This window comes from Vombatus ursinus, unplaced genomic scaffold (assembly GCF_900497805.2).
Source record: "Vombatus ursinus unplaced genomic scaffold, bare-nosed wombat genome assembly UNPS02014807.1, whole genome shotgun sequence".
NCBI lineage: Eukaryota > Metazoa > Chordata > Mammalia > Diprotodontia > Vombatidae > Vombatus > Vombatus ursinus.
In genome coordinates, this window is record NW_020954585.1 from 47,393,824 (window position 1) to 47,403,032 (window position 9,209).

The 9,209-nt window shown below is 35.4% G+C and overlaps 2 pseudogenes; both read right to left on the reverse strand.

Moving 5' to 3' along the window:
* Positions 1-1,484: 1,484 nt before the first annotated feature.
* Positions 1,485-3,652, reverse strand: LOC114052360 (annotated as a pseudogene).
* A 4,702-nt stretch (positions 3,653-8,354) lies between these two features.
* Positions 8,355-8,891, reverse strand: LOC114052362 (annotated as a pseudogene).
* Positions 8,892-9,209: the final 318 nt, after the last annotated feature.

Sequence of the window (9,209 nt, forward strand, 5' to 3'; positions counted from 1 at the left end):
TTCAATAACCTGAAGATTTTTTTAACTAAAGCAAAGCATTTTCAAAAAAGCAATTTGCAAAAATACTAATTTTGACAAGAAATCTTTTATAAAAATGTAATAAATGTTATAAAAATATCATTTAAGATTACATTTCCCCCAGCAAATAGAGTCCTTAGTACATAGTACATTTAGTTTTCTACATAGAAAATGTACCTTCTTGTCCCTGATGTAACTGTTATTGGCAGCTTATACTATTCAGCAAACAAACTGTAACTTATATAAAGAGCACCAAAGTTTATGTAAAGCAATAAAAGATGAGTATACATATAGCACAACTTCTTTATGAAAAACAATCTTTAAATTAAGACCAAAAGAGGGGCAATAGTGTAATAAATATGTGTTCCAGGACAAAAATAGTTTGGAATTGGATACTACATGAATTGATTTTTGCATAGGGTAGGGAATTTCCTTTTATGAAAACTAATCTGATTGTTTCTTATAGCCTTGAAAGCTAAGTGGAGAGTAACTAATGATAGCAAATGATGCAGTTTTTTTCAAAATAATAAAAATACCACTGTGATAGGATAGAGTGCCATTTTAAACCATAAGAAACAAATGATTTACTTGTATGTACCTACAGATATATGGATAAAATAAAAATACAGTACAGTATACGAAATATATATAATATGTAAAATCAGACAAGACATACATATATTTGTGTACATGGGTGTAAGAGATGAATACATATTTCCATCCTCAAGCTTAGCAAAAAGATGGAACATTTTAAAACAAAAAATGTATCATTTATAAGGAATTTTGGATTTTTCATCTCTGAACAGTTGACTATTAAAGTGGTAAAAGAAAACTTTTCCAAGTAATATAAATGTTGTCTGAATAAAATGACAATTGTATTTCTCTCAAAAATAACTATACTTCAAAAAAGCTTATATCTGTTTTAAAAAAACAAGTAAAAGAGAACACAATTCACATGTTTATTCCCTTTCTGAAAATCATTAAAAGCATAACCAAATTGAACACTGGAGCTTTAGAAAATTATTATCAAGAAAGAGATGAAATTCACATCTGCATCTTTAAATTCTATGGTCAAACTTTTGTAGCCACAATTATAAAAGTTGATAAACCCCTGCAATTTGTTTTGTTTTGTTTTAAATCCTTTGGGATTCAGCTATTTTGGTTTTCAATGTGAAGATCAGTTGAAGTTAATTCACTCTTATACATTTCCTGTATCAACTATTATATTTATCAGTGTTCTAAAAATAAATTCCAAATAACTGGCAGCAAGAGTCAGTTAACTGCTCACCCCTTGAATGAATTTTGAAATGCTACAATAGAATCATTTCCTGAAAATAGTAGAAATATCACATTTTAAGAGAAATCTTCTACAACCTGAGAACTAGATGCCTTAGCAAAATATTTTTAAATAAAAGAGAAATCAGCCCAACCAAAAAAAATACAATAATCCTTGTGTCTCTCATTGGTTAATACTTTCCTTGTTTGAGTTTGTCAATGTGGTAGCAGAGCTGTTATGCTGGTCCCAACTTTAGTGCTATGTATTTCATTATCATAACACTCCTCAATAACAGAAGTGCTTTCCCATCAGTTTCATGTCTCCTTAAGAGCTTTGCCTGTGGTGCTAATGCCTGAGGATCAGCTTCTTTCACAAATCTCATCACTTCATCTATAGACCAACTTGAGGGATCTTTATTGGATCCTCTTGAAGATTTCCATTTTAGTGCACTGAGATCTGGTCCAGTTGTTGAACTTGCACTTCAATTCCCCTTTGCATTTGGCTCCTGCTGCTTTCATAATATTTGTTTCCAGAAGGGTTCAATGACAGTTTGTGTAAGAGTGCCACTGAGTTTGAGTTAGTAGTTATTGATTGAAGAGAATTTCTATAATGTGTAGTACTTGTTGAGCTACTACAGTTTGTGGGATTTCCACAGGCAGGGCTTGAAGGGTTTCCTGAATTCAATGATGAATCCACGACTTGTTCAGAAAATCTATGCTCTTTGGGCATGCCCTTTTCTTCAGCTGGCAATATTTGTGCTTCAGACCCATGTACTTTTGTTTTAGGAATCTTAGGGGAGAGAGGGGCAGCATAGGGTGGAGAATTCTGAGAATATCTTTTAGTACCTTTTTTTTTTTAGTACTTTTGCTGGTTTATTCTGATTATACTCTGTAGTATTAGCAGCAGTTCCCATATGAGGGCTGAAAGGCTGGCTACTAAAAAGGTCATCACACTGCAGACTATGGTAAAGCTTCTCCAGAAATTGAAGGACAAATGTTGCACTGTTCACAGAAGGAAGGTTGATGGCATGTTTTTCCCCAGTTATCATTTCTCTTCCATGATGTCCTGATTTAAGAAATACAGAAACCATTTTAACTTGGTGGGCACAATCTATACAAGTCTGAACAGCCTGATGGAGTACCACATTAATAGGCCCCGGTCCAAAGTGATCAGGAAGGAGTTGTACTTTATTCTTATCCAGGTGAGGTTCAGAGTTTCCATGTTTGTTCACATAGAAACAAACTGTAGATATAACTGCAGCAGTTGTCTGAGGAATATCAATTCCATCTTTAAGAATAACTGGATTGCTATTGTTTAAATTGAGTAAATTGATATGAGTTATGGATATAGGAGAACATGGCACTGCATGAATTTTTTTCTTCCTGGTTTTAGGTCTTTTTTTTTCTTATTTTGAGATTTTCAGTGTGAGAGATGTTTCTTGTCAGAGAAACATTTTTAGGTCACCTGCCCTTCTTGGGGACTGAAGACTGTTCAGGTGGGTTTAGCCCAACCTGGTTTTTTGCCCCGCTGTGTTGATATTGGAGCAGTTTTCTGTGGAGGCTGCATTGAATGCTGGGTCACTTTGGAAGGCGAATATTGTGTTTTTGCATTACTCTTTGTAATAGAAACACTATTTCCTGGTAGTTGCAATGCATCTCTGGTTAAGCCACACCACCCAACCGGGAAGATAATCTGGGAAGAGAATCATACTTGTACCAATAATCAAAAGCTCCTCTCCAGTCACCAAATGTAACAAAAACTTCATCTCCTTTAACATTTCCAACAGTTGCTGGGCAGATCAAATAAGGATTCTTTTCATTCCAATTTTTAAAATATTTGGGGCTGGTTTTGGAGGTTGCTTCTTAAAGAATGCTGCAAGTGCCACTTCAGCTCCATTTAACGTTCTTAAGGGAACGTTGACCAAGATGATGCATTCATCTGAAATCCCAGAGGAGGCTGAAGCATGCCTATTTTCTTTTCACAAATTCTAATAAGCTGTATGTCTGAAGAATCTACAAGCCTCCAAAAGTCATTTTTATTGTCACTGCCATCCAGTTGCAATCGTAATTACAATTCATAATTGAATTATACCAGTAATTCAAATGACTGTGGCAATACAGACAGAAGTGACATTCCATGAGTCACATGCTTCTAATTTCATGCCAACTTTGAAATCATTAGTAGGTGGAATCTTGAACTATCTGAAACACTGTGACGGAGCAGTTAAAGATCCAGTCTTTCTCAAGTAACTAACTGTCCCAGTTAAAATGTTCATTCTGCATAGGAAGATCGAGTGGTTTTTCCCCCTTGCTTTTCCTTCTTAACATTCTTTGAATCTTTATTTACTGTCTTCCTCATAGTTATCCTCTTCTTCAGTGTTCTTCCTTGGGATGGGAAAGACCAGGAGCTGCCTCTTTATCACATAAAAGATTCCTCATCTGTAGGTTCCAGGCGCAGGTGGTAGAAGCAGAGCTGCCCTGTCTGGAGGGGAAAATTCTTAAGGACTAAAAATATACACAAGTACAATTGTGCTTTTCCAAGGAGTAGTGGATTCCCCGTTCTTTGGAGGTATTCAGGCAAAGGCTGGATGAACAGTGGTTTTGTATGCTGCAAACAACATGTTCACGTATGTGTTAATAGTAAAATGGCCTTTGAGCTCCCTTTCAACTCTGAAATCATGTGATTATGTGATTTAGGGAAGAAGATGAAGAAATTTTTTTCCTATTAGTAGTTGGAAGTAAGTAGTTAATTTGTCACTGAGGCTACACAATTGCCTTGGGAAGATGACTCAGATTCTAGTCATGTCTCCCACTAGGTATGTTTCCATGAAAGAATGCCTGGTGAACGTATGGTGAGCACTTTCTCCCTAGATCAACTCTGGTATCTTCAATGATATAGCTACGTCTGCTTTTGCCTCATTCGTGGAATGTAGTCTTAATGAGAGTTAACATTTATGCATAATTTAAAGTTTGCAAAGTATTCTGAATGCTTCAGTTCTTTTGAGTTTCACAACAAACCTTTCAGGCAGGTATTAAAAATAGTTTTTCTTCCCATTTCACAGATGAGAATGCTAAGGTTGAAAGATAATACATCTAGAGCTGGAAAGGACCTTAGAGCTCTCTGAATCCAATCCTCTCTCTCTCTCTCTCTCTCTCTCTCTCTCTCTCTTTTTAATAAGGAGAAGTGAGGACCAAAGACATTATATAATTTTCCCAAAGTTATACAGGTTGTAGTTGCAGAGCCTGGATTCAAACTCTGGTTTCTTGGATCCAGATTTAATCTCTTTTTTCATGGTACCATGACTCATGACTTGCCCATGATCATATAGACATGTCTATTGTCAGGATTTTTGTATTTCAAGCACCTAAAAGTGTCTTGTCAGAGTCAGGATTTTTGTATTTCAAGTGCCTAGTACAATACCTAGAAGACAGTGCGCATTTAATAAATACTGATTGGTTGTTTGGTGTGTGCTTAAGTTTTTTTTTTCTTTCTTCCTTTCTTTTTTTTTTTTTTTTGGTGAGGTGATTGGGGTTAAGTGAGTGTGCTTTAGTTTTAAATTAAACTTTAACTCTACTCTGGCTTGTCCTCATTTCTGATAAATATTCAGTGTCTTTGGATTATTACCTATTTATAATTGGCTGTTTATTTATTGTTTTCTGATCTTAACTGATCACCAAAGGTTATCACAAGTTTTACAGGTTTGGCTAGACAAACTAGGTAAGGTTACTGCTTTCTGAACTTAACTGTACAATTAAGGTGCAGTGAGTTTTATTTTTCAACAACACATTCGTAAAGAAGAACTTTGAGGCTTCAGAGATAAAGATTCAAATAAGATTCATAAAGCTTTCCAGCTGAATCTTGATTTAAATTAGCTCTCCTTTTAATAAATCTAGTTCCTTTTGTACTACCTGGATGATAAAAGTGGAAACTTCTTGAGGATTAGAATAATCCAGAAATGAAATTGTAATTTCTCATGAAGTAGTGGGCTTCCCTCTTTGAAAGCCTTCACACAATGGCTGGATGAGCACTTGCTTGGTATTTTGTAGACAAGATATTTATTCATGTATGTGCCATATAAGATGGTCTTTGAGGTCCCTTTCAACTCTGAAATGGTATGATTATATGATTTAGGAAAGAAGAGAAAAATATTTTTTTCCCCGTGAGATAGCTGGAAGTCAGTAGCTAATCAGTAGCTGAGGCTTTCCATTTACTTTGGAAGGATTGCCCTCACCTTGGTCAGCATGTGAGATTTGATTGCATTGTGGGGCTTCCCTGGAGACTTCCACCCTGAGTGTTTCCTTTTGGATGATTACAAAACATCTTTCTTTCTTCTCTCCTCAGTGTTTCAGGATATTGAATGCTATAACCATGTCTTGGATATTGAATGCTATAACCATGTCTTATAAAAGGCAGTCAACCCCCCCCCAGAATTAATATTAATATTTTTTTGAAAAATGTAATAAAATATTTTCCCACATTAACTCTAAGAAAAAATTGCTAACATTTATCTAATAATAGATAATAATAATTTTTAAAGTCTTCAAAGTACTTTGCACACATTAGTTCTTTTGGTTTTCACAATAAACCTGTGGAAAAGGTACTACAAAGGTTGTTTTTCCCATTTCTCAGGTGAGAATGCTAACGTTGAAAATTTATACATTTAGAGCCAGAAGGAACTTTTGAGCTCTCTAAATCCAGTTTTATCTTTTTTATTGGTGAGAAATGTAAGGCCCAGTGATGTAAAGCAAAATTTCCATGATCATAGATGCCATGGGGGCAGATCCTGGATTCAAACTTATGTTTCCTGAATCCAAGTTCACCTCTTTTTTTCCTTGGTTCCATCACTCTTGACTTTCCCCTGCACATACAGCACAATTGTCACAGGCAGGAGTTTTGTTTTTATATTTCAAGGACCAAGTACAGTACCTACTATGTGGTAGGTACTTAATAAACTGTTGTTGATAAAAAGGATTGTGTGATGAATTAATGTTAGTACTGCCATCTCCATAAATTTATGGGAACCAGGTTCCTACACGGGCAGTAATACTGATGGAGACTCAACTGCAGATATCATGAACCCCTACTGCCACCTCAACATTTGCAGCCTTTATTTTTTTTAAAGGTTTTTGATGGCTGTTAGGATATCCTTTGATTATGCTACAGAGTTAGGATCTTCATTAATGAGCTCTCTAAGAAAAAATCCCCAAAATGAGATGGATCCACAAGTGAATTCTATCAACCATCTAAGGAAAAATTAATCCCAATACCATATAAATTATTTGAAAAATTGGTAAAGAAGAAGTCCTACCAAATTCCTCCAATGACACAAATATGAGACCATGGAAAGCAAAACAGAGAAAGAGTTATTGAGAAATTTCCTTAGTGAATATCAATGTAAGATTTTTAAGTAAAATAATAGCAAGTAGAGTACAGTGATAAATCACAAAAACCATACCCTGTGACCAGGGGGGATTTATACCAGTAATGTAGGGCTGATTCAATGTTAGGAAAACTATCAGTATGATTGACCATATCAATAACAATAATAACAAAAATCACATGATTATCTCAATGGACACAGAAAAAGCTTTTGACCAAATACAACATGCATTCCTATGAAAAACAATAGAAAGCATAGGAATCAACGGAGTCTTTCTTTTTTTTTTAATAGTTCAGAGATTTTATTCTAATAGCTTTAATTACAGTGCTTGTTTGTTGAAATGAAAACTGAAAACAAGTATACAAAACAGTTGATTACTAATTGTATATTGAAAGCAGTGAGAGTTTCCACAATACCAAACAAACCAGTTCTGAGTTTTTCCTGAGATAAAGTTTAACAGTTTCAGCTTCTTCATTGTTTATCAAAATACAAAAAAAAAAGTAAAGATCTTTTTTTTTTTCAGATGGCAAGTCTTACCCTAGTAGTAATGAGGGGTAATAAAGGACATTTCATACATATACAGATAGGGGGATTGTTCCAAAATGGGACTGAATGCTTCCAGAATGGAATGACTCCCCAAGCTCTCATGCTCAATTTATTTTCTTTCAAAACTTAGACACCATAGAGAATTGCCTGATGTTCTGAACTGTGTTTTTGAAATATCTCCAGCCAAGCATTGGGGTTAACGTAGGCTGTGTTTATTATGGAGAGGTTTCAAACAGAAGCACTACACACTTGACCAAAATTAAAAGGCTGGTTTTTTGTTGTCCAAATATGTCAGAAAGCTCTTTTCAATGTTTATAATCACACATAATTGTGTTTTTCCTAAGAGTTTTTTAAGTGTGATGGAGAACTAATCACCCTGCAAGGGGAAAAAAGTCTAGTTTTAAATGGTTTATGATTGAAGATCTAATGCTCTCAATGTACAGCCTGCTCTGAACCACAACCTCAGAGCTTTTTTTCCTAATAAGTATCCATATGAGCACAAATACAAGCACAAACTCTATGAAATATATAAAGATCCAAAGACATAGCATTACATAGATCTCTATTTTAACCATGCAAAATTGATCACTTGTTTGATTTTTATCATCATTTCTGAAGTTTCAAAAGAGAAACTGTGTGTTCCAGTGTTTTACTTTTCTTTTTTCTTTTCTTATTATTTAAAAAAATACACTGAATTCAGGTTAAAAACCAACCACCAAAATAGATCTCACAAGCCAGTAGGAGTGGCATTTGGCTCTGCTGCTGTATGTTAACCCCCAGCAACCCAAGTGTTAATGTCCTTAAAATTCCTTCCCAGTGCTAAACAGTGAATTGATTTTTTTTTTTACAATAAAAAAACTGAGTACTATTGCATAGGAGTGCCAGAAACTGTTCCATTGGAAACAAAAACTATTTACATTAAATAAGAAACATGTTTTCAGACCTATATTTGCCATATTTACAGCATGGTGCAATACATACAGTGACAAGAGGTAGGAAAAAACAGCTTCCGGCACTCAATACCACAAAGAAGCACAGTTTGCCACATGAGAGTAAAGCAAAGGGCAAATAGGAGGAAACAAGAAAGAGAGAAGGAAAGAGGGAGGAGGAACTTGTGTTGATTCATTTCTGGTTTCAGAGTTGATTGTATAACCAGTCCAGTCCTTCTTAGAGCCCATCCCCACTAGTGGCACAGGTGGTTTGGATGTACCAGTTTCTGTGATGAAGAGAATGTAGTCCAAGTTTATCTGGGATTTCAGCTGCATTCATGGCATTGGGAAGATCCTGTTTGTTAGGAAACACTAATAAGACAGCATGTCTAAGCTCATCCTCTGCCAACATTATTATTTGTTCTTCTTGGGCCTCATTCACTCATTCTCTGACATTACTGTCAACCACAAAAATTAGTCCTTGTGTGTTCTGGAAGTAATAGCGCCACAGGGGTCAGATCTTGTCTTGGCCACCTACATCCCACACTGTGAAGCTAATGTTTTTGTATTCTACAGTTTCTACATTGAAACCTATAGTGGGAATAGTAGTTACTATTTCATCCAGCTTCAGTTTGTACAAAATAGTTGTATTTCCTGCAGCATCCAGACCGCATTAGGATCCGCATTTCTTTTTTTTTTTGCCAAAGAGCCCCTTGAAGAGGTTAGCAAATATATTCTCCATGGTCCAACTGTGATGTGTTGAATGTTGGCGAAAGAAACCTCCCCATTCCTGAGCCTCAGTCTTCCTGTTCTTCTCTTCTGTTAGCAGCTGTCACTCCTTCTTTTTGTTGGCTCTGCAAGCTTGGTTTTACTCCCACCTAGAGCCTTTCTTAGTATAATAAATAATATCTATCTAAAACCAAGAGCAGGAATTATGTGGATTGGGGATAAACTTGAAGCCTTCAGGGATGAAGCAAGAATGTTCATTATTACCACTATTATTCAACATTACAGTAGAAGTGCTAGTTATTTCTATAAAACAAGAAAAAGAAATTGAAAG